General features: G+C 40.4%; 1 pseudogene; it reads right to left on the reverse strand.

Annotated features, from left to right (window-relative positions):
* Positions 1-3,103: 3,103 nt before the first annotated feature.
* LOC140600069 (zinc finger protein 512-like) lies at positions 3,104-21,067 on the reverse strand (annotated as a pseudogene).
* Positions 21,068-26,876: the final 5,809 nt, after the last annotated feature.

A 26,876-nucleotide genomic window follows, 5' to 3' on the forward strand; every position in this document is an offset into this window, starting at 1 on the left:
AGGGCGGCTGAAATAGAAGTAAATAGAAGAGCAGACTAAAGGGTGAAGGGAAAAAGAAAGGTTAAGACAAGTAACATTTCTAAGGTGTTCCCTATTAAGAAGGAGGTGAGCAGAATAGTTTGTGGGCACTGATTTTTTAAAAGAAGTATTTCAGACCCAAAATACAGAAGATCAGAACAAACTCACTATCCACCTTAAGAAATAAGAACTTAAAAAATTCACTACATACAAATATTTACATATATAGCATAAACATATTTTTATATATCCATAAACAATATAGAGCATTGTCTTTTAGCCTTATATAAATGGCCTACTTCATGTGTTCTGTAACTGGCTTTTCCCAGGCATTATTTTTGAGATGTATTCATGATACAAGAAGCCTTAATTTTATCGCTGTATAGTATTTCAGTATATAACTGTATCACGATTTATCCCTTCTCCTGATGGACGATTAGTTTTAAAGTAGGTTAACAAAGAGACCCAAGAAGATATAGTGCCTCAAATAACAGATCTTTTTTCTCTACAGGTAGATGTTCCTGGATGGTGATTAGTTCTTCATGGGGTGATTCGGGGCATCAACCATTCCATTTTGTGCTCTGCCACCCTCTAAAGTCATTTTATCATCTGCATCTGGGCCAAGGAAGGGGGAAAAGAAGCATAGAAGTACACTCATTTTCTTAAACTTCTAGCTTGGATGTGACACCCTCACTTCCATTCACATTCTACTGGAGAGAAGTGAGTTGGCTACCCCTTCAATACAGGGGTAGGGGGTTGGAGAGCTGGGAAACATAATCTAACCATTTGTCCTGTAATCCTATAACTCTGCAAGGTGAGAGCAGATTATGGTGGACAGCTAGTAGTCTCTGCTATGTGGTATCAACCGTACTACAGTATCATTCTTTGTTTATGTCTCCTGGTATACCTGGGCAGGAGGATTTCCCTCTGTATATACCCAGGAGTAAAACTGCTGCATCTTAAGGCATATTTTCAGCTTGACTAGATACTAACAAATCGTTTCCTAAGTGATTGTACCAATTTACATTCCAAACCGTGCATGAGAGTTCACATTCTCTACAACCTGGCTATATTCGATATTGTCAAATTTGTATTCTAATGAACTTTGTTTAAAAACTTAAAAACTCAGTAGAATGCTTACAATACTCTCTACTGAGACTTGCTGAGACCTGGCCACAGGAAGGAAAAAAATTTTTTTTTACAAATTTTCTTTCTTTATTTAAGAGAAGAAGAGAGAGAGATAGAGAGCATGAGCAGGAGGAAGGGCAGAGGTACAAGCAGACTCCCTGCCGTGTGAAGAGCCCGACGTGGGGCTTGATCCTAGGACCCCAAGATCATGACCTACACCTAAGTCAGGTGCTTAACCAACTGAGCCACCGAGGCACCCCAGGAAGGAAAATTTTCTTAAAGTGCCTACAATGGCCCTAGATGAGACTGGACAAGTTTCCTATACTAATTCACTTTAACCTCAAACAAGTTACTCGTTTCAGCCAACACATTTCAGGAACTAAAAAAACGGAGTCGGGCAGCTGGTTGGAGTCAATGAACAACTGGAAACATCATTCTAACCGACAGTCATTTATTTCTTTTGTCATTGCCCAACATTCCCCAAGTCTTACTCACCAGAAATTAATATAGCTTCTTCATTTCTCCTCCCTGACAATCCTCACCTACTGAAAGGGTTTTAATGGTGCAACTGCCAATGAAAATGAAGACTGCACATACCACGTCCTTGACCTGTTTCAAAACTATCTTCTCTGGCAGTATCCAAATCTGGTTTCAGTGCTCCCTTGTTTGAAAGTGGTCTTCACAAAAGCCCACATTTTAAAGCTATGTGAAGCAGCACAGAATACAGAGTTAAAGAGCAGTAACAGCCTTTCAGAATTTGAAAAGGTAGTATTTATCCATATCACGGTTAAGGGCCCTTGCTTTTTATGTGGCATATGCCACAAAAGTTGGCAAGAATATATAAGACCAATATTTATGGAAGAGGGGAAGAGAATCTAGAAACACAACAGAGCCGTTCTAAACAATGCTCCAGAGAAAGCCAGCCTTGAAGAAGAAAAGTAGCCCACTAGACATTACCAGGTAGGCATGAGGTACAGAAAAGGAATTTTTCTTTCCAACACCAGAGAAATACCTACATCTGGTGTCAAGTCTCAAGATAAAAATAGGATAAACGCCACATACAAAAGAGGACAGAGGACGATATTCTCAGAAAACTCCAAAAGACAGGAGTCGGCTAAGGGGAGGAATAAAGACTTAGCATGGTGTAGACTAACAAGTGAGGTCAAGCCCAGGGGAGACGGAATGTGCCCCTTGGCTGCCAGTCTATGGCATTACTAGGAACACTAGGATTCCGTGTCAAAACATCAAGTGCAATGCGGAAATTCTTCATCCTTAAAACTGGGGGTTGGGGATTGGGGTTGGGGGACAAGTGCCCAGAGGACACTGATCATAGCAACAGATGAGGACTCAAGCCCTAGGAAAGTCAAGGCAGTATTTATTGCTTCGTCTACTTCCTGCTTTCCGATCATTTTCATGTTTGGGACATTTTGATGTTTGGGCTGCTTCTCATGCTGGTGGGTCTAGCCAGTCACCGCTACTTAGGACAAACGAAACACTTCCCAGTAAAACCAGCATAGAGAGGTTCTAGCTTTTTCATCCCAAGTCCATTTTCTTACTTTCAATCCTAAAATCACATTGAGAGAGAACAAACGGCCTCCTTAAAATCTGTTACCCAGGGAGACAGGATAAGCTTAGTACATGAGTGACAACAGTTCTAGCTTCTAGGATTGTTATATCACAAATACAAAATGATAAATCAGTATGATTCTTAAAAATTAATTTGGAATTGTTTTATAAGCGAAATGATGGAATGACTAATCAGTGGAGAGTCCGAGAACATTCTATAGCCCGGGAAGGAAAAGGACAACCAAATGGGTTTCTCAGTTTTGTACAGAGCAAGAAGGGCCCACAGCTGGCCTGAAGAGGGAGCTCTTTGGGCAAAATGAGAGAAAAACAAGAGGACTCCAATGAGGAAGAGCAGGAACACCTACCCAAGAGGGGGTGGGGGGGGGGGGAGTGGGGTCAAAGTGAATTAATAGGGAGAACAGTGAATTTTACACAGGAGGAAGGAGCTGAGAAAGTCACAGCCTTACACAAACGAGTACATTTCTCCTCGCTCAGCCCCAGTGACTCAGTCCTCCCAGCACAGCTCCCCGTGACAACAGCATCCCATTTGCTCTCCTAGGAGCTTTCACACTGCCTGCCTATTTCCTTCCTCGTTTATGATGAGTCTTTGGGGGCTTTACTTTCTGGAACTGTGCTGGCACTGGCTCCTGCTCCGGTTCCTTAAAGGAGGTCGACACTAGCAATTCCTCGTTATTCCTCCTCTGATCCTTCCCTACTCTAAGACTCAGCTCCGCCTCAGGCAGCTGGATGCCTGGCTGCTGCACCTTCGCAGAGACCTTCTACTCCTGTGCTGCTGTCTCTGCTTTTCTTCTTCCTGCTGCCGCTGCTTTATCTTCATTAGCTTTTCAAAGCTTTTGGTGGTGGTTGGGTTTAAGACGAACCAGTCCTACAGAGGCAAAATGGAAATATCATCCAGTCAATACACAGTAGAGAGCACAAGGAATGGGTGTGGGAAGAAATCTTTCTTTTTTGTAAGATTTACTTATTTATTTGACAGAGAAAGAGAGCACGAGCAGGGGGAGGGGCAGAGGGCAAGAGAGAATCTCCAGCAGATACCCACCCCTCCCACCAAGCATGGAGCTTGATCCTGGATTCCGTGACCCTAAGATCATGACCTGGGGCTCGATCCCACGACCCTAAGATCATGACCTGAGATGACATCAAGAATCCCATACTCAACCGAGTGAGCCACCCAGGCGCCCCGAGTGTGAGAAGATTTTCTAAAAGGCACGGCTAGGGCAGAACACAGTAAGAAGGAAACGGATAGGGAACCAGAGCTTATAATTCTGTACTTTAAATGGGAGAAATTCAATACAGAATAGTGAGTAGTCATAAGCATTTATTGTGTAACACATGATTTGGGGTACTTCATACTTCAGTAAGTGAACTACAAAGTCTGTTCACTTAGTATCATCCTACTTATTTATCTCCTTTGTAAAAATCTCAGGAGCTATAAAGCTTCGGGCCATAGGACATTTTTATTTCATGAAAGTATAGTGGTTAAGGGCATGAATTCTACAGCCAGACGGTCTTAGTGCAAATCTCAGCTGTTTCTGGCTCTGTGACCATGGGGAAATTACTCAACCTCTGAGACTCAGTTTAAAAACTTAACAGTTGAGGAACATGCAATCCAATTATGAAACACTCTTGTGGAAGGAAGGGAGGAAGGAAGGAAGGGAGGAAGGAAGGGAGGAAGGAAGGAAGGGAGGGAGGAAGGGAGGATTTCAATTGAAATCAAGTGATCTGGGATCCCTGGGTGGCGCAGCGGTTCGGCGCCTGCCTTTGGCCCAGGGCGCGATCCTGGAGACCCGGGATCGAATCCCACATCGGGCTCCCGGTGCATGGAGCCTGCTTCTCCCTCTGCCTGTGTCTCTGCGCCTCTCTCTCTCTCTCTATGACTATCATAAAAAAAAAAAAAAAAAAAAAGAAATCAAGTGATCTGATCATTCTTCTAGGTCTAACTACCGATTCATAGGAAATACCCTGAGAGAGGACCACCACCACCACAGCAAAATCCAAAATGTGTATACACATGTGACAAATGACCGTTTCTCCAACGTATAAAAAGGGGGAGTAGGGGAAACTTCTAGACCTGCAATTGAGATATCCTTTCAATTTAAAAAATACACATTGTATTGCAAAGACTTAGTATGAAAAAATGTAAAGTATCTCATTAATTTTTATTAACTACATGTTTAAAAGATAATATTTTAGGTATACTAGGTTAAATAAAATATATTATCGACATTAATTTCACCTATTTTTATTTAAAAAATTTTTAGAATGTGTGTACTAAGAAATCTGAAATTATATACATGACTCACATTACATTTCTATTGGATAGCACTCTAGATTAAAATATACAGTATACGGACATTTTTTTTTCTTCCTCCTGAACAAGCCAACTCTGAAAAAAAATTATGAGGCAAACAAGGAAATTTAAATCATTTAAAAATGACTAGGTATATGATGATATTCAAGAACCATTCTTTGCTAATTTTTTAGGTGTAATGATGGTTGTGGTTTTACATTTTTAAAAGTCCTTATGTTTTAGACACACACATCAAAAGAAGCAGTGACAGTTGACATGGTATATAGAATTTGCTTTAAAATAAGCCTTTAAGGGACAAGAAAAGCGGGTGTGATTATAAAGGAAAAGAAGATTGGCCACACACTGATGTCTCTTAGGCTGTTCACTATACTATTCTGTCCGTTTTCATGTATTTGAAAATTTCTGTTGAAAAAAAGTAGCTTCAGAATATGTGAGGCAGAGAGGGAGCAACAGAGTGAAAATGTTTTACCACCACGTATAATTTATAAATATAGGCACAAATCATTGAACTAAGATTGGAGAACAAACTCCAAACCAAGGGAAATTTGTTGGTTCCAACTTTTTAAGAAGAAATTGGAGAAATAGGCTCACTACATAAAGGATGGATTTTGTCAGGAGATTAATTATCTTTTAAATACTTCCTGAAGTATAAAAAGGTACACTATTACTATGAAAATGATATGACTGACTGCCTTCCGGAGGAAATCTCAGATATAGAAAGCGATTCCCAAAACTTAAACCTGTAAAACAACAGAGACCACATTTCATGATACTAACTACAGCCCACAGCGTTAAGAACTATTAAATGTGAGGGCAGAGAACAGTCGAAGGTGTTTGCTCTTTTTCCTAATTAGGCCACAATAGTTTCTGCGGTAAGATATTCCAAGAGAATGCACAGTCTACTCCTTAAGCTTTTGAAATACAGGTATTTAATTACACAGGAAACAATTTCTCTCTTGACCTGTATAACTAAAAACCTGCCCCAAGAGAAACCTCTTGACTTTAAGTACTTAAAGTATTTTTATGCAGAATCGATTTTTTTTTTTTTTTTAAGAGAGGCAGAGACATAGAGGGAGAAGTAGGCTCCCTGTGAGGAGCCTAATGTGGGACTCCATCCCAGGACCCCAGGATCATGACTTGAGTGTAAGCCAGACGCTCAACCACTGAACCACCCAGGCACCCCGGAATTGATTCTTTAATTTTGAAAATTTACAGACCTTAAGAAAAGTGACAAGAATTCAATGAATCCTAGATTTACCATTGCTAACCTCTCTTCCCTTTCTTCTTCTCTTCCTTTTACTGAACCATTTGCAAGTTATTGGTAGACATATTTCATCCCTAAAAACTTTAGCATAGATGTGCCTGAGAACAAGGGCCTTCTGCACAGCTACAACACAATGATCACATTTGGGAACATGAACATTGACTCATCACTGTTATTTAATAGAGCCAGTATTCCAATTTCTCCAGTTTGTCTCACTAATGTCCCTTATACTTGTTTCTTCACAGTATTTGAAACATTAAAAACAGATTGCTCAAAGGCCTTAGAATAGGAGAAAACAGAAGTATAGAGACTGCAATAAAACAAGGATTCTACTGCCATAAACTCAGCCCAGTGCCCAAACTCTTGGTTTAACTGAATTTAAAAGAATCACAAGAGCTCAGGGGTGCTCACACTTACAGTGATTTCAAATGCTTTCACATAAAAATACAACTACACATCTAATTTCACAAAGTATTTTAACTCTGGTAAGCGCTTTCAAATTCCTTTCCTCAAGAGTTCCAGCCCATAAAAACGCACAAAATCCACTTTTGGGGGCACATACGTATGGGTTCCACAGGCTCACAAAAACATGGCGGGGAAAGCAGGGACCTCGCCTCAGCATGGAAGAGTTGATGTGATACTTGACACCACTCTCTGACACAAATTCTTTTTGACACAGAAGACACACTTGTATTTTCCAGCCACAAAGTTTCCCTGTTTTCAAGAGAGAAAGAAAGGGAATTACTCGTAAATTCAGGAACACATACCTGAGCCATGTGGGAGATTGTTAGAGACAGAAGGGCGGGGATTTTACTTCAGCAAAGAAGGGAGAAAATCCAAAACAGCAATACATTAGGAAAACTCAGTTGGGCAGACAATACCACTATAAATCTATCCTACTTATAATTCTATACGTAATACCCCCCCCATTCAACACAAACTGAGGTTCTCCTTCTTTTGCTATAAAACACGTCACACTTTTCTAACTTCCTTGTTTCTTTCACTTCCTGGTTCTCTTGGAACGATTAGACTCCTGAGGTTCACCAGAGGCACCAATGCATATAATTCTTCCCACCATAATCCACTGTTTCAAAGAGTGCCTTGGACATCCAGAATTCGAGAAGTATCATCTGCAACACCTAGGTTAAGGACTCTGAAACCAAGATCATGATGACAAACTCCCAAGCATTCCTGGACAGATGGGGTTTGGACGTCTACACTCCCGTGCTGCCTTGACTCCTCTGAAGCTCTGAGTGCCCATGGGGCTCCTTTTGTATGAAGAGATATTTCTGAATGGGAATTAAAAAGCTACAGCAGTGTGTAGGGCACCTGGGTCAACACAAAAAAGATTCAGTGAGGTGAACAGCCGTCTGCCTGACAGCAGATAGAGCCTACTTCTCATCCGCAGAGGCCAGTATAATTCAGATGGGAGTAGAGGATCTTCAACAATCCAGATAAACACATGTAAGTTGATTCAAGAAAGTTTAAGGCCCGATAACATAGGGAAGCCCCAAGGAAGGAGAGGCTCAGGTGGAAGATGTTAAATCCCTGGTAGAGACTCAAAAATATATTTCTCCAAATTCCTTAATTGATAAGACTTAAGGCTATGTTGGCTTTTCCTGTATCTTGAACATATCCGGGCATCCCCTCCAATAACAGACCAAGCATCTTTAGGACATGAAAAAACTAAGCCAGCCTCTGAAGATAATGGCAAACAGGACAGCTAGCTGTTCATCTAAACTGAATTCTCTTCCATGTCAGTCTATTTTAGAGGTCATGTTAAGATAAATTGTTCAGAAAGTTACAAACCAAGGTACAAGAGCCCAGGTGAGCTTTAAGGCCTGATACACTACTGTAGACAGCTTCACAACCCTGAAAAAGAGAAGGAGAAATCCATGAAAAGTATAGCAAACCGCATCCTTCTCTTAGCAACCTGGCCATTTATTTACACTGACCAGCCCTACATTTGGAGGAAGAAGCCCAATAAATCACATTACAAACCAAACAGGAAAAAAATTCACACACAAGCCACAAAAGCAAAAAAGAAAAACCAAAGAAAGGTTTAAAAACAAATGGTGAACAAGTTGTTGAGAAAAGCTTAAGATATTCTCTTCCCTGCTACTTTTTCTCTGACACTCCGAGCAACAGAAAATTGCAGTTAGATATTTTTTTAAAATCTGCCTTCTTCAGTACAAATGTGTCTCCTATTTCTTGTATATTTGCTTCTTCCCAAAGTTCTGCACATATAGTTGTGGTAGATTAGAAGATGGCTGGAAATTCTCTCCCACTCCTTCCTGCAAGAAGTGGAGGCTACTTACCCTCCCTTTGAATCTGGGTGAACCCTGTAATTCCTCTGACCAATAGAATCCCATGGAAATGATGTTGAACAAATTCTGAAGCTAGGCCTTAAGAGACCTGCGGCTTCCATCGTCGTGTTCCTGGGATACTCTGAAAAGTCAGTTGCCATGTGCCCTGCTGGTAACCCACTACACCCTTATGGAGAGAGGCCATGTGGACAGCCGAGCTCCCAGCTCAACTGGCTGCACAGAAGCCATCTTGGACATCAGGTCCCATCTGAGCTTGCGGCTAAATACAACCCACGAATGATCCCAGTTGATGCCACGTACGACAGGAGAATGTTCTTTGAGCCCTGGCAGAATTACTGATTTATAGAATTCTGAACAAATAAAATAACTGAGGTTTTAAGCCACTGAGGTTCATGTACTTCATCATGACGGAATAAATAACTGAAACAGCAGTTTGATAAACATTTACGGAATAAATAAATGAGAAAGAACCACCTGGTTAGGGCACTGAATGCGATGGTATTTCTTGATATCTGGCTTCCATTTGTGTAGCACTTCCTGGCCGAAGGTAGGCAGCCCAGGGCGAGTATATTTTAACTACAAGACAAGAAAGATTTTATTGGAGGAACCCAACTTCCAACCAAAATACCCCAAAAGTTTCACACCCAACTCTTCAGGTTATGTAATTCTGCAGTTCGACAAGCATCCTTTCATGTGCAAAAAAACTGTAGTAGGTATGATCCTTTAAGTACAAATTTACCCAACACTGGTAAGTATAATTTTCTATAGTTTAATCTTAGAATAGTTGGATTTTTAACAGAGGGCAGGAGACTTTCAGATATGGCACTTCATCTATAGATTGAAAAAGCTACTGACAGAGCATTTATACAGCTAAAACAGTTGTTACAAAAAAAAACCAGGGATACAAATATGTACTACATGTAAATTATTCTTATTATATGTATACTTAAACACAGGGTACATACACACACGCACATATATAATACATTTGATAGAAATATATGTAATTTGGGAAAAGGCTAGAAGGTTATAAATGAACACGTTAACAGTAGTCATCTCTGGGTGGTGGAATTTTGAGTGGTTTTAATGTTTTTTCCCTGCTCCTCTGCATTTCTCCTTTTTCTTCAGAAGTGTCACGTTAATTCTGGGTATTTTTAAATTCAAACACAAACACTGAGATTCAATCTAAAAATGTGAAACATTTTAAAACAAAAATGTGAAAATAAAAGATGTGAGAGAACTCAGGGGATGGAATACACTATCTTTCCTGATACTGCCTGAGACGAGAATTAACTATTCCTCGCACTTTCCTTCGTGTGCTTTGACACAGGTTAGTCTCTTCGCAGAAGTACCGCGCGCTAACCGATTGCGCCACTGGAGCTCCAGGTTAGTCTCTTCTTAAAACAACTCTAGTTTCCAGAAAAGAGACAGCTGGCACTTGGAGAGACGGTTCTCACAAAGCCCACCACAAGTAATAGCTATGTTTCCAGTGAGAAAACAATCCTCCTGCTTGAAAAATTTAAGAATCTGAAACAGATACTGAGATAGAAAAACAGAGCCAAAGCCCATAGAGGTCAGGGGACGTAAGGAAGTCACCTTCAGGAAACGCTGACAAATCTATAAAAGCAATCAGAGCACAGAGCTGGCTTTATTTGTAAGTACCTCCTCTCCTCTGCAGCTAGTGTATATGGGACCATCTAAAATCCTTTTATAGTGGGGCAGCCTGGTGGCTCAGCGGTTTGGCGCCACCTTCAGCCAACAGCGTGATCCTGGAGACCTGGGATCCAGTCCCATGTCAGGCTCCCTGCCTGTGTTCTGGTTCTCTCTTTCTCTCTCTGTGTGTGTCTCTCCTGAGGAAATAAATAAAATCTTTAACTAAATAAAATAAAATCCTTTATAGTGATAGAATATTTACATAAGCTATTATATTCATAAACTATCATATTTATGCAGCTATAAAAAAAGAAATGAGAATAATCTATGAGCACATATGGAGTGATTTCTAGGACAGACTTTTAAGTGAAATAAAGCAAAACACAAAAAAGCATCTATGTAAGAAAGAAAAGAATATAAGTAAATATGCATTATCTGGTTACCCATCCCCAAAAATATAAGAAGGATAAACCAGAAACTACTGAGCATGATTACCTTTGCAGGGAGCAGGGTGGGAATGGGATGGAAATAAAAGGGTATTAGGAATGAGACAGTTGGGAAGAGGGCAGTAGCCCTTCTCTAAGAAGACTTTTGGTACAGGTCTGACTTTTAGAACCACGGTAATGTTTCACATACTCCCAAGATAAATTACTCATTTCAATTAAATGGGATGTAGGGGGAACCCAAAATGTAGTAAGAGTAACACATGAAGCTAATGATAAATGAGAAACCAAATGAAGTGAGGAAGGAACCAATCTAAGTAACTGTAAAATAGTACTTTGACTATATACTGTAAGGCTAAAGATTAAAAGAACTATAACAAATATTGTTCTCTAGGTAGTAAATCTATTTTACAGGGGTATGGGTTAACAATTGTGGAACTAGGTTATACGAGAACTAAGCAAGTAAGTGAATATATTGTATACTATGAGAGGTCTCTCACTGTTGGATCCCTGGGTGGCGCAGCGGTTTAGCGCCTGCCTTTGGCCCAGGGCGCGATCCTGGAGACCCGGGATCGAATCCCGCGTCAGGCTCCCTGCATGGAGCCTGCTTCTCCCTCTGCCTGTGTCTCTGCCTCTCTCTCTCTCTCTCTCTCTCTCTCTCTCTCTCTGTGACTATCATGAATAAATAAATAAAAATCTTAAAAAAAAAGACTCAGGCTAGTTGCATACTGTCAATCTCCCCCCAAAATATTCACTAATTACAAGAGGGGAAAGTATAATTTTGCCTTGGAGAAAATTGGGCAACACCCTCATCAAGTGATCAGAGTTATCAGTAAAAAGACACATCAATATCACACACCTCCTGATACGGTGTAACACTCCTTCAGTGGTATTCTTGACAAAAACATATAACCCTCAATCTAATCTCAAGAAAACACTAGACAAATCCATTTGAGGGATAAAGTTTGGCACTTTCAGACCAATTCCCCATTCTCTGGAAAGGCAAAGGGGCTAGAAATGGAGTTAATCAATCGTGCTTATGTGATGAAACCTCCATAAAAATCCCAAAATTATGGGGTTCAAAGAGCTTCTGAGTTGATGAACATATATATGACCAAGAGGGTGATGCACCCCCAACTCCACAGGGCCAGGAGCTCCTACTGTGCTTGGGACTCTCCCAGACCTCACTCTATATAAATTTCTTCATCTGATTTGTCATCTGTAGGTTTTATTATATTCTTTATAACAAACCAGTAAATGTGTTTCCCTGAGTTCTGTGAGCCATTCTAGCAAATTACCAAAACCAAGGATGGGGTTATAGGAACCCCAATTTATAGCCAATCACTCAGAAGCACAGGTGGCAAACTGAGACTTGCGATTGGCATCTGAAATTGGAGCAGTCCTGTGGGACTGAGCCCTTAACTTGTAGGATCTGCCACCAAGTCCAGATAGATAATGTCGAACGGAATTATTTGTAGGATGCCCAGGTGGTGATAGAAAATTGGTCTGTATGGGACAAACCCACACATCTGATGTCAGAGCTTAAGTGTGTAGTAGCGTGAGAGTAAAGGAAAACACAAGAGCTTCTCCTAGACAATATTGCTTGTGTTTGCATCAAGAAACATTGGCAGGAAAAAAAGAAAAGAAAAGAAACATTGGCAGGACACAGAAATCAGTGAGAATGGTTAACCATGGAGACAAGACAACAAGGATGGGGTGAGAGTGAGATACCTCAATGTTAATCATCATTTTGACTTTAATGACAACAATGTATAATCTATTCAAACAAATTAATATCTTATCTTGTCTTATCTTATCTTATCTTAACTTATTTTATTTTATTTTATTGGGGAGGGGCACATGGAAAGGGAGAGAATCTTACGCAGGCTCCATGCCCGGTGCAGACCTGACATGGGGCTCGCTCAATCTCACAACCCTAAGATCATGACCTGAGCCGAAATCAAGAGCTGGACACTTAAGAATGAGCCACCCAGATTCCCCTGAAATTTTCGTTTAAAAAAACAAAATAATTCCCTTAGCCTACACAATGTCGAAACATACAACAGATGATTTTCGTAAGGTAGCTGCTAGATAAGACTATCAAAATTTATCAATGAGCTAACAAATATTTATGTTAAATTCCCTACCACAGACCATGCACAGATGGACTATAATATCACAATGTACTTACCAATGTATAAAATTCACATTTAAACTGAATTTAGATAACCATATACTTTAGCCTGTGGCAGGAAATAGCAATAAGTCTGAAACGAGACAGGATGCCTTGATATTCAAATACTCCTTGGACTGATTTTTAGGCCAAATAAGAGGTATCAACTTCTGAGATTTGACAAATTTTCATATAACTTACGACATTCCCCTCGCATGAGTGAAAGCCCTAGGCCAAATCTAAACTATTCTTGTCCATACCATGGAGAGTAATAGGTCCTTAGCTCTAATCTTAATCCTTACTGTATATCCTCCAAGCTTTCGAATGACTACTCCCATTAAGTCATATACCCCTTGTCTCCTCTTGGCCAAATAATGTTCCTCTGGTCTTTGATCTGTTTTACACCAAAGGTTCCAGGGGCACCTGGGTGGCTCAGCCCTTTGAGCGTCTGCCTTCAGCTCAGGTCAAGAAGATCCCAGAAAAAAAAAAAAAAAAAAAAAAAGAAGATCCCAGAGTCCTGGAATTGAGCCCCCCATTGGGCTCCCTGCGCAGTGGAGAGCCTGCTTCTCCCTCTCCCTCTGCTGTTCCCCCTGCTTGTGCTCTCTCACTTTCTGTCAAATATATAAATGATTAAAACAAAAAACAAACAAACAGAAAACCCCAAAGCCTTCCAAGCTGGGTTCTGTACCACTCACAAGTACACTTGGAACCATGGAGGTAATGATAAAAGTATCAAGGAGAAGGCCAAGTAGACAAGGCTTTGGGCTCACTACCTCTAGTTATTTGGAGTGACTCCATTTCCAGTTATTTCACATAATGGTGTTTTAGATAAGCTTTCATTTGGAAAAAAGAGTGCATGGGGAGAGGAGTTCTGTGGCTAGAAAAACAAATGGAAAGCATTAACTAAATATAGACTCCCACACGTGAACTAACAAAGTGGAAACATGCTGGGCAACAACTAAGCAAAAGACTAATCTGGTAATTCTGGTTCCCTCCGGAAGTAGACCAGAAATAACGGGGTTCCTTAAGAAACTTCTGGAACAGACTGTCTCTCTAGGACCCACATGAATCCAAACACTGAAAGTGGATTAAACATATCCCATCTCTAAAAATAAAGAAGCAAAATATCATTTATCATGTACTCAAGTGCATTTACTTTTCCGTATATAAGCACAGTAGTAGACATGGTTCCAAATTAATACAAGTTTCTACTTTACCTTCCGATCATCAGGTACCAAATGCTGAAGCACCTTCCTCTTAGGCCATTCCTTGGCCAGTTCAGCAGAAGCCAGCTCCTGCAGGTGGCACACAGCTATCTTGGCAGTACGCCTCTGAACTCGACCCCCACTCTTTGGCTCCAGGCTCATCTCTTTTAAGCACTCTGACTGTCCTGACTCTGGAAAGAATGAGATCCGCAAGATGAGACATAGCAAAACACAGGCCTGAGAAGTGGGGTTCCATCAGAGCCAATGATTAAAAGCTATCCCTCCTGCTCTAAGTACCAAAGCTATTTACTAGCTTGCTTTTCATTAGCATAAAGCTCCACCACCTTAATGCATATTTTATTGGTAAAAAAACAAACAAACAAACAAACAAACTCCTTAGGATAAAATCTGTTGCTTCAGTAAGTGAGGTAATTAAGGGTCAAGACATAGCCATGTGCAAAGACATGAACGTCAATCCATATCTCATAGTACATATAAGAAGTAACTGAAAATGAATCAAATATAAACCATATTACTCTAAAATTTCTAGAAGAAACCGAAGAAGGAAATTTATGTCATGCTGGGTGTGATGGGTTTTTGATGTGTTACCCTGACTAGGCCACAGTCACCAGTTATTCAATCAAACACTAATCTACACGCTGATGTGAAGGTACTTTGTAGATCTAATTTTTAAAGTCCAAAATCAGTTGACTTTAAGTAACAGAGGTGTGACAGAAGAAAAGGCAAGTGAGATTCAGGGCGTGAGAGAGACTCAATACTTCTGCTGACTTGAAGATGAAGGCAACTATGATGCAGGGAATGCAGATGGCCTACTGAAGTTGAGAACAATTCCTCGCCTACAATAAGCAAGGACATGAGGCCCTACAATTGCATGGAACTCAATTCTTAATTTTAATGAGTCTCAAAACAGATTGTGTCCTTGAACCTCCAGAAACAGAATCTCCCCTTGAGCCTCCACAATTCTCCCCTATTGACACTTTGATGCCAGCCTGGTGAGGTTCTACGCAGGGGAACCAGTTGAGCCATGCGATACCGGGACTTCTGGCCTAATAAACTAAGAGAATACAGTTTGTTGTTTAGGCCATTCCTTTTTTTTTATAGCAGCGAGAGAAAACTGTGTCTTAGGTTGGGTAAACATATCCTAGATACAACAACAAAAGCATTATCCATAAAAGTAAAAAAAGATAAACTGAACTTTAGGAAACTGAAGAACTCTGCTCTTTGAAAAACACTATCCCAAAATGAAAAGACTAGCTAAGGCTGGGAGAAAATATTTACAAAACATATATTTTATAAAGGACTTCTATCCAAAATACATAAGAAACTCATAATATTTTCAAAACTTAATAGTAAGACAATGACACTCCAATAATAAAATGAAGGATTTCAATGGCCACCGCACTAAAGAGGACACTTCACTCATGAATGACATTGCCGTAAGCACGTGAAAGGATGGTTAATATCATGAGTCATTAGGGAAATGCAAATTTAAATTGAGGGAAATACCACTGCATACCTAAAAGAACAGATTATTAAAAAAAATGACACTGACAATAGCCAGGCCTAACAAGGACACAGGCAACTGGAATTCTCATTTTGCCAGTGAGAATGCAAAATGGCACAGCCGCTTTGAAAAACAGTTTGGCAGTTTCTTATAAAGCTAAACATACATTTATCATATGACCTAGCAATCCCATTCCTAAGTATTTACCCAAGAGAAATTAAAATTTATGTTCACACAAAAGCCTTTTATGTGACTGTTTATAGCAGCTTTATTCATAATTGCCAAAAGATGGAAACAACCCAAATGTTCTTCAACTGGTGAATGGATAAAGAAACTGTGAAACATCCATACAATGGAATCCTAGACAGAAATAAAAAGAAATAAATTAATGATACATGCAACACATGGATGAATCTCAAATGTACTATGTTAAGTGAAAGAAGCCAGACTCAAAAGGCTATATGTTCTATGACTCCATTTATAGGATATTCTGAGAAAAGCATATCTATAGGGACAGAAAATAGATCGGTGGTCAAATCGTTCTATATCTTGACTGGGGTGGGGACTATACAACTGTATGGATTTGTCAAAACTCTTATAAACTGTACACGAAAAAATGGGACCATTAATTTACCTTGGGGAAAAAAAACAAAACAAAACAGGAGCGGGGCAAGCCTAGAAATCAAGAAAAATAAAGTCAAAACAAAACAATGGGGATGGAAGACGAGCTGGACAGAGAATTCCACAAAATTTCTAGCTAAAGGGGGATGCCTTACGCTTTAAAAATATAATAATGAGTTTACTTCTGCACAGATTATACAGTGAACTTTGATTTCTCTAACCTAATTATGTTCAAAAGGCAGAAATAAGAGAACCAAGGAAAAACACGGAAGAGAAAACAAAAGCATTCAAAGATTAAAAAGGGATACAAATGAGGAACCAAAGATGTATGGGAGGATGTAAGGTAAGTAGTCACCACAAAATAGATCCCCAAACAGGGTCTGGAAAGTAATCAGTACTCAGAGGCCCATGGTCTGACCTCAGGTGATACGCAAGTCCAGCCTTCGATTTCTATGGCTTTCCACAGTGGTGACATTTCAGGGTCATCTCCTCCAGCTCTGCAGCCCCTTTGCCACATTTTCTGACATGGTACAGATATCCCATGATGCTGGTGAAGCTACTAGAACAGCTCTGAATACAGGAGAGAGGCCTGAACTATAATCTTACATCTTTTGACGTGATTTCTCAATTTCTAAACAGCCACAAAGGACTCAACCACCACACAGATCCTCTGATATCGCTAGACCCTCTCCAACATCTCCCATTCGCACAACCCTTCCTTGTCCCTTGTCCCGGCCCTAACAGCTGTCCTGTCTACCACCAAGAGTCATGTTCAATCAGTTGAGTCGGCATTCAGTAAACTAGCACTGTCCGTCTCCTCCATGGCAGAGCGTCCTCTCTGGTCTGTGACTCAACTCCACCCCAGTAGCAAACACCCAGCAATGCCAAAGCTCCTCACAAGGAGACTGCTAGGAGCCTTTTCATCACACTAAAGAAAGATGGTCAAGAAACACCTCCAAACAAAGGGAAAGGAGAGAAAAATAAGTTTGTGGAGAGGAGAAAGAATATAAAGACAATTAATGAATTCAAAACACCTGGAAAAGCAGGAGCCACTCTTATGCCGTAAGGTGACACAGACAAGGTCTACAAGAGAGAAGGAGGAGAAATGGAAGAAAGTGACAGAAAGACGTTGACTCAAGACTCCAGGCCGAAGGAGATGCTGTCCCTGGGCTCTTACCTCACGCATGCACCTGAGCTTTCCCAGTCTCTTTAGAACCGTTCAGAGCCGTTCCCTCTCACTTGGCTCATCTATTTCATCTCCAGCCGCCTTCTAAATGGGCTAGAAAGCAAGAGAAGCAGACAGGAAGATGATTCACAGAAAAGACAGATACAGAAAAAAATTATATCATAGGAGAATCAAGGACTGGACTAGACCCTAGGCCGATGCCCATGAAGCTTAGTTATCTGACTCCTGGCTTTCTCCATCTTCTCCTAGACAGACAAGGAAGCAAATGCAATGCAAATAAGAGTTCAGAGGCTCTATCTTGCAGGAGATGAACCCTTGAGGCTAACCGAAACACACAAATACCCACCACGGATTTCATTTTGTGTAACTCCTCTATCGAAAGGGTGTTTTTAGACCCCTATAAAGCCCCAGAACCTAGGCACCTCCGCTGGGTTATCCACACTCATCTGTGTAAAGACATCCAAACACCAACCACACAGGCTCATACGGTACCGAAGATACTCTTACCAAGCTATTATGATTTGCCATGACGTGATACTTCATCCCTGCCAGTGAACGAAGCTGTTTCCCACAATGATGACAAGTAAACATTTCCTACGAGGAAGAAAGACTGCTCAGTGCCAGGCTGTTCAACGGAGAAACAGAATGTTACAAAATCCTACTCAGAAGCTCTTGTCTGTATCTCCCTCATTTCCCAAACTCAACAGTCAATGAGTCTCAAAATCCCGCAACCTCAGTGTCATGTCCTCAAGGGCAAAGAAGTAAACGGCAACGCATTTTTAAAGTAGCAAGAATTACCATTTACTAAGCGTCAATTATTTGTGGAGTGATGGGATGGGCACTTAGCACATAATAGTTCTTTCTTAACCTCTCTGGGACTACACAACATAACTTTCTCTCTATTGTTTTTTAAGATTTTATTTATGTGCTCATGAGAGAGAGAGGCGGAGACACAGGCAGAGGGAGAAGCAGGCTCCACGCAGGGAGCCCCCCACGTGGGACTCGGGACTCATCCAGGTCTCCAGGATCACGCCCTAGGCAACGCAATGCTAAACTGCTGAGCCACCCAGCCACCCGGGGTGCCCTTTCTCTCTCTTTTTTTAAATGAGAAAACCAAGGCCCACACTTGAAAAGCTAAATGACAGTGAGGGCTGAGTGAAGATTCAAACCCAAGTCTGTCAGACTCAAAAGCTTATGTTTTTTCCTTATAACACAATGCTGCTTTTTCTCCTGTGTAATCAGTATACCTGATGGCGAAAGACGTCTAAGGTATGGGAAAAGATCACAACCATCACAAAATGCCACAAAATCTCTAACCTGTTTGCAAGTCTCCATGTGTTTCTTTAAGCCCTCTATTGTCTTCCTCCTTACCGCCTGGCAGGTAGGACAAGAGACACTGCCTTTATCCACGATTTCTACGTACCATTGTTCCTCCAAACTGCCTACAAAGGAGAAAAAGGAACACCTCATAATCTTCACAATTCTCTAGACAGGAAAAGCACAATCCTGAAGCTTAGTAAAAGTATCATAAAATGGTTACCCCCCCTTCCTGGGGAAAAGAACCTTGCTGCAGATGATTTCTACAGATAATCTGTTTTCAGACAATCAGGAGTTTCTGAAACTCCTACTTCGTTCCCCATGATAAAAACCATCTAAGAACCACTCAAAAGCTCTAAGCACCATGTTTTTTCTAGCTTCATTGAGGTATGACTGACAACGGGCAACATTTTCCCGTTAGCAGCATCTAACAGCAGGGTCCGAGATATATAGCAGCCATAGTGTTGTTTCCTGTGTGCTAGAGACTTTGTGAAGTGTTTTTTATTTTTTTAATTGTTTTTTTTTTTTAATTTACTTATGATAGTCACAGAGAGAGAGAGGCAGAGACACAGGCAGAGGGAGAAGCAGGCTCCATGCACCGGGAGCCGGATGTGGGACTCGATCCAGGGTCTCCAGGATCGCGCCCTGGGCCAAAGGCAGGCGCCAAACCGCTGCGCCACCCAGGGATCACCTTGTGAAGTGTTTTTAATCCCATTTAGTCTCCTCGAAAATTCTGACTGCCTTCATTACCCCTATGGAGAGCAAGGAAACTGAAGCTTGCAGAAGTTAACTAGAGGGCAGCAGGCCAGAAAGCTAATTAAGAGCCAAACTTCAACACGTGTCTGACTGGTTTCCAAACTCATGCCCTTAAGAACTGCCTCCTTAAAGAAACCCTGCTACATCATTCCTTTAATACCACCACCACCGCCGCCGCCACCAAGAGTGTGAGCACTAGGTACCCAATGCGTCCAGCAGAAAACATACCTGCTGCATAAGCTGGTGGTTCCTTCCGAATACGACGAGCCTGGGATTTGGGATTAGGTTGCGTTTTAGGCCGTTGCTTCCTCCCTGACGCAAGACAGAAACTTGGAGCCTAACATATCACCTTGCTACCCCTTCTCTACTACCAAAATCTCTTCCCTCCTCTTCCCAATACCCTGTGCTTCACTCCCTCAAACAACTGACCCTCTTAAATTGTAACAGAAAAAAACAACAGGTAAGGTCAGGACGGAAGCCATTCCTTGCCAAAAAATCAAAAGGCTCACTAGGGTTCCAAGGGTCAAAACCTAAGGGCTTTCTCTCTTTCACCTCTAAGGGATAAAGCCCAGGCACCGAAGGAAAGAGAATGAGCCACACTACTCCCTTACCATAAAGCTTATGCTTCTTCTGAGGAAATTCTCGATAATCTTCATCTTCTTCCTGCCTGGGTTTCCTTTTTCCTTTGGTTGATATTCCACCAGACCCTGAAATACCAGAGGAAAACAAACAAAACCCTCAGTATGGCTCCCAAGTGAACATCTTGGCCTGCCTTCAAAACATCACTCACAAGACCACCACAGAGAAAGCTCACGAGCGAGCACAGGCCTCACAGAGGTACTGTGACATTTTTAGGGAAGTTGGTAAAACTTCACCAACTTACACTTTTCCCTTTCCACTATTCCCTTTCTCCTTTTCCCTTTCCACTATTCTCCATCCCAAGTGATCAGTTGTTCCCTATGAATAATAAGAGCCTGAAGGCAGTGCGCTTTCTTTGGTCTTGAATCGAGGCTCACACTGAAGGAGAAGAATTGTTCCAGAAAAAGGGCTGCTCAGGACCCTTGACACCATGCCCACCAAGACAACTGTACCTAGAATCACCCTAAGCATCGACAGAGGATCAAACTGGAACAGTGGGAAAGAGATTCAAATCACTTTTAGGGGACAGGCTGACACCGGTCTAACCTACAGGACTAAGATCAGCAGAATTTCACTCTAAGATAGAAGGACAGTTCACAAAGCTGAATAGTATGTGGCAGCCTAACACAAATGTGAGAAACACATATGTGATACTTAATACTTTAAGAGCCATTTACAACAGCTCCCTGGGGAGTATATTCTGCCTTTGAAACATGACAGAGATACTGATACCTTCGACACGGGAAGCAGCAGCTGCCTTGACCCTTCTCATCTTCATCCAGTCGGTAGATATTCAGAAGGATGGTGGAAAATCACCCACGGGCTCACATGAAGAGGCAGATGATGAGCCGCTTAAGGAGTCATCGTGAGGGATAGTGTACTGGAAACTATTATCCTTTATGGAGCACTGGGGCCTGCTATTAATACGACATAGATATATATAGATATATATACCACAAAGGAGGATCTAGAGTTAAGTTCCTTTAATTATTTATATCCTCAGAAGACAAGTTGGTTATCTATGCAAAACTAAGAAACTTGATAACAAAAACAGAATTGAGATTGTAATCTAACAACTACAATCGTTGATCAAATGCAGCATGGAAAATTATTATACTTCATTATAATGAGAAAGCAGTCCATTCATGATCATTCTGCAGCCCACATAGGCATTCTGTCCTAGGTTGATCAAAGAAAAGAAAGTAGTCAAAGTAATATGTGTTCTATGTGTTCTATGACCCTTCAGAAGAGCTCCTGGATCTGGAACCAGGTATGTCCAGGCCTCCCTATTTCTCTGACAGAGGGACAGTAACTAAATAGTATCCCTGAGACTACAGGAGGAAAAGAACAGTTTGTAGGGCCCTCGTTTGATCCATCTTCCCTCTCCCTTAGCCTTCTCCCTAAACCTGGTGTCACGGTTGTCCTGTCTCACTTAGGCAACATGATTCTTAGCTCCCATAGTTCAAGGAACAGTGCTACCTTGTCTGAGGTAAGCCAGATCCAAATTTTCAAATCTAAGACCAGTAAGTATGTAGTTAGCAGACATTACTGAGTAACTACAAAGTGTCTTCTAGGTGGTTCAGAATGCACAGAAGAGTAGCAGTTCTCAAAGTGTTGTCCAAGGACCTCGAGACATTCCCTTTTCCAGCTAAAGATCTGTGTGAGGCCTATGTTAGGTTTATGGTTTAGAACGGTCCTCTGAATGCTATATGGAAGATGAAAAGAAAAAAAAAAAAAAAAAGGGAAGATTGCCCATGGAGGAAGAGTGAATAAAGGAAGAGGGGTTAACAGTACAGGGAAGAGGTAAAAGGACTTGAACAAGGGTTTGGTAGTATAGATAAGTTGGCAGATTCAAGATAACACGTTAGAGGTAAACCAGGTAAGAATCACATAGAGGTTTGTGGTAGGAAGGAGTTGGAAGTAACACAGATGACCTCTCTTAAGAAAATCTATACATAAAATGTGATATATGCCTGTTATGGAATAGTATGTAGTTGGAAGCAACAAACTTAAAAAAAAAAGATTTTATTTATTTATTCATGAGAGACACACAGAGAGAGAGAGAGGCAGAGACATAGGCAGAGGGAGAAGCAGACTCCCCTCAAGGAGCCCAATGCGAGACTCGATCTCTGAATCCCAGGATCACACCCTGAGTCATCCACGCGTCCCAGCAACAAACCTTTTCTATACATAAGACATGAACATAACTGAAAAGCATACTGGTGAATGAAAAATAGAAAACAAGGGTGCCTGGGTGGCACAGCTCGTTAAGCATCTGACTCAGATTTGGCACAGGCCCTGACCTCAGCGCTGTTAGATCGAGCCCTGAGTCAGACTCACTGCTCAGCGCTGAATCAGCCCGAGACTCTCTCTCCCTCTCCCTGTGCCCTCTACCCTCTACCCTGAGCATGTACACACATGCACGCGCTCTCTCTCTCCAAAAATAAGTAAATCATTAGAAGAAAAAGGAAAAAGGAATAGAACAAGTTTTAACTTCAATGTGGTTGGTGTATACAAAATTAAAAACTAGTATACATGTAAACAACACTAGCTACTTTACAAGGATTCATAAATATTTAAGGACAAATATCAAACTCGCTAACACCGTTGTCTTTGAAAGGGAATGGAAATAAAGAAAACAGAAAATACTAGGGACTGATGATGTCAGTATGCTATGAACAGGGAAGAATGATTTTCAGTTCTTTGCACATGAGATCCAAAATTACAAGAAATTTTAATACAGTGAAGTTATCATTCTGCCGCAGTGCATAAGGCCACCGTGACCCATCCCTCCTGCTGATCACAACTGAAAATCCTGGACTCCGAAAAGTAAACAAAGCAGGTGGATTGTGGAGGGGAATCAAAATCGGGAGAAGTGACTCATATTGAGTGTGTTTCCCCATTTTTTGTTTTTCCTCACGTGGCTCTGCAATTAAGGGTGGGCCCCATTTGCAGAGCAGCATAGGCAGCCTAAAATCTAATAGAAACTCTAGAAACTCTATCTTTCTGGCAAGAGACACCTGGAAAGGGGATCTCCATGGATAAAACCGTGTAAGAGAACTGTGGAGAAGAGACAGACAAGGAGGATGATCCCATAATTCTCTGTATGAAGCTACACAAAGCATGGCTTAATTCCAAATCTCATATGTGTGGAGCATACCCAAACCAGCTTAGCAAAGGCTTTGAAAAATGAAATAAGATATGAACAAGCTGCACACCAGATTAACCTGCGAGCTGCTAGTAAAAGACAGACCCAAACCAATGTATCAAAAGCTTGGAGAAATGAAACAAGACTTGAAATACCTGAAAAAGTCTCAGACGAACCCCTAAGCAATTTAAGCAGAGGTAAACCAACATAGCAAAGACTCAAAGAATAAGACTGAACCAATACCCTCAGAAAGCAAGACAGAACTATGGTCTGAACAGTGAACAGGTTACTTGCTAAAAGAAAAACAGCAATGATCACCCAGAAGATTCTTTTTTATTTATTTGAATTCAATTAGCCAATCCCCCAGAAAATTATAAAAAGACCCAAAGTCTATACAAATAACATTCACTAGAAGGAAAGGACAAAAAGACTGTGGCACAAAAATACATTTGAAAAAAATTATGGTAGAAAGTCACCTAATTTAATGAGACATAAATTTACAGATTCTAGGAGCTCAACAAATACTCAATACGATAAACTCAAAGAAAAACACACCTAGACACATCTTAATGAAAATGTTGAAAACCAGGATGCCTGGGTAGCTCAGTGGTTGAGTGTCTGCCTTTGTCTCAGGGCATGATGCAGGCTCCAGGATCCAGTCCCACATCAGGCTCCCTGCAGGGAGCCTGGTTCTCCCTCTGCCTGTGTCTCTGCCTCTCTTTCCTTGTCTCTCATGAATAAATAAATACATACATACATACATACATACATACATACATACATACAATCTTTTGGAAAAAAGAAAAGAAAAGAAACTGTTCAGACCCAAAGATTTTTTAAAATTCTAGAAAGCAGCTTTAAAAATGACATATTACAGGGGCACCTGGGTGGTTCAGTTGGTTAAGTGTCTGCCTTAGACTCAGACACTGGGATCGAGCCCCACATTGAGCAGAGAGCCTGCTTAGCCTTCTTCTCCCTGCTCATGTTCTCTCTTGCTATCTCTGTCTCTCTCTCTCTCTCAAATAATGAAGAAAATATTTTTTAAATGACATATTACCAATAGGAATCAATGGTCTGACTGATCACAGAATTCTCAACAGAACCAAGGAGAACAGAAGACAGTATAACATCTTTAAAATCCTAAGAAAAATGATTTGGCAAACCAAAATTCTATACTCAGTGAAAATAATGCTTATATATACCTCTTCACAAGAAAAAGAGAAAATGAAAATTTTTGTTAGAAGACTGTTCTATGAGAAATGTTAATGGAAATTATTCCAGATATGATGAAGGAAAAAGATGCCAGAGAGAAATCTGGATTTTTAAGCATGAAGAGCAAAAGAAATGGTAAATAGCTGGGTAAATATGTTAACAATGACAACAACAGAAAACCCTCTTTAAAACAAAATTTTAACATTCTCTGGTAAGGTTTTCAACATATGTAAATGTAATACTTATGATAGCTATAACTTATTGGTCAGCAGGCAGGGGTTAGACAATCTATATGGTTGTGGCTTCTACATTTAAGCAAAGTGGTAGTATATTAACTCAACCCTATACAAACAATAGGTATGTATATTATACTTCCTAGAGTAACCACTACACACAAGAGAAAGAGAGAAAAGAGAGAGTCAAAAATCAGGAAACTAAAATCAGACACCAAATATTCAAATAATCCAAAAGAAGGTATAAAGGAACAAAAAACAGGGTACAAAGACACATAATAAAATGGCAGACCTAAATCCAACCGTATCAATAATTAATTTGTTTGTGGTCTCAACACTCCAGTTGAAAAGTCAGAGATTGTTTAAGAGTGAATAAAAAGGCAATACTCTAGTACTCTAGTAATACTCTTGAACAACACAGGTCTGAACTGTATGGATCCACTTATACATGGATTTTATTTAATATACAGTACAGTATTGTAAATGTCAATAAATAAATAAACATTTTCAAAAAGATTTTTTATTCATGAGACACACAGAGAGAGGCAGAGACATGGGTAGAGGGAGGAGCAGGCTCCCCGCAGGGAGCCCGATGCAGGACTTGATCTCAGGACCCTGGGATCACGACCTGAGCCAAAAGCAGACAACCACCGAGACACCTGGGTGCCCCCTTTTCCTTGTCATTTTAATAATATTTTATTTCCTCTAGCTTACTTTATTGTAAGAACACCATAGTATATAATATGTATAACACACAAAATATGTGTTAATTGACTGTTCATGTGATCAGTAAGACTGCCAGCAACAATAGGCTATTAGTAGTTACTTTTGGGGGGAGTGGATTTTCAACTGTGTTGTGGTCAGCATCCCTAACCCCTGTGTTGATCAAGGGTCAACTAAGTGTAAATTGTGCCAAAAGTGGCAGACTTTTTTTCTTTTCTTTTTTTTTTTTAATATATTTAAGTAATCTCTATACCCAATGTGGCCCCTGAACTCGTGACCCGGAGATCAAGAGTCAAATACTCCTCCGACTGAGCCATCCATGTGTCCCCACACTTTCAGTGTAAAAAAATATAGATACTGGAAATAAATGGATGAAAAAATTAAACTACACAATCAGCAAACAGAAGAAGTCTGAAATGGCTATTTTGATACCAGATACAAAGGACTTCAAGACAAGAGTATCACCAGAGATAGAAAATAGACACATATCATAACAATAAAAGTAAGAAATCATCACAAAGACACAATTCCTCATTTTATGTGGCTAGCAGTAGAGGATCAAAGTACACAAAGCAAAACTGATAGAATTAAAGCAAAAAAATAACGATTCTACAGTCTTAGTAGGAAATTTTAAGACTTCCTTTTTTCAGGAAGTGATAGAACTAGACAAAAATTCAGTAAAGACATAGAAGATCTGAACAACAATATTAGCTACCTTATTCGACATCACTTTATTGAACACCACATTCAACAACTACAGAATATACATTCTTTTCAAGTAGACATTGTGCATTCAACAAGATAGAGCATAACTCTAAACTTAAAAAGAGGAAAATCGGGCAGCCCCGGTGACTCCGTGGTTTTGCGCCACCTTCAGTCAAGGGCCTGATCCTGGAGACCCAGAATCGAGTCCCATGTCCGGCTCCCTCCATGGAACCTGCTTCTCCCTCTGCCTGTGTCTCTGCCTCTCCATCTCTCTCTCTGTCTCATGAATAAATAAATAAAATCTTTAAAAAAATAAAAAGAGGAAAATCATACATGTATTCTCTGACCACATCAGAATTAAATTAGAAATCAAGATCAGTAAGATATTTAAAATAAAAAATAAATCATAATTAAATAATCTCCTTGTAAATAATTCATAGGTCAAAAAGAAATCACAAGAGAAATTCAAAATATTCTGGAGTAATAACAAATATACACATATCAAAATTTGTGGATTGCATCCAAAGCGGCACCCAGAAGGAAACTTAAAGCTCTAAATACTCCTGGTAGAAAATTAGACCTAAAATCTAATTTCCTGACAAGACTTCATCTTAAGATACCATACAAAGGGCAAAGTAAACCCAAAATAGAAGGAAAAATATAACAAAGAGGAGGAATTCATGAATTAGGACAACACAGAAA

This window comes from Vulpes vulpes, chromosome 8, assembly GCF_048418805.1.
Source record: "Vulpes vulpes isolate BD-2025 chromosome 8, VulVul3, whole genome shotgun sequence".
In the NCBI taxonomy this organism is placed as follows: domain Eukaryota; kingdom Metazoa; phylum Chordata; class Mammalia; order Carnivora; family Canidae; genus Vulpes; species Vulpes vulpes.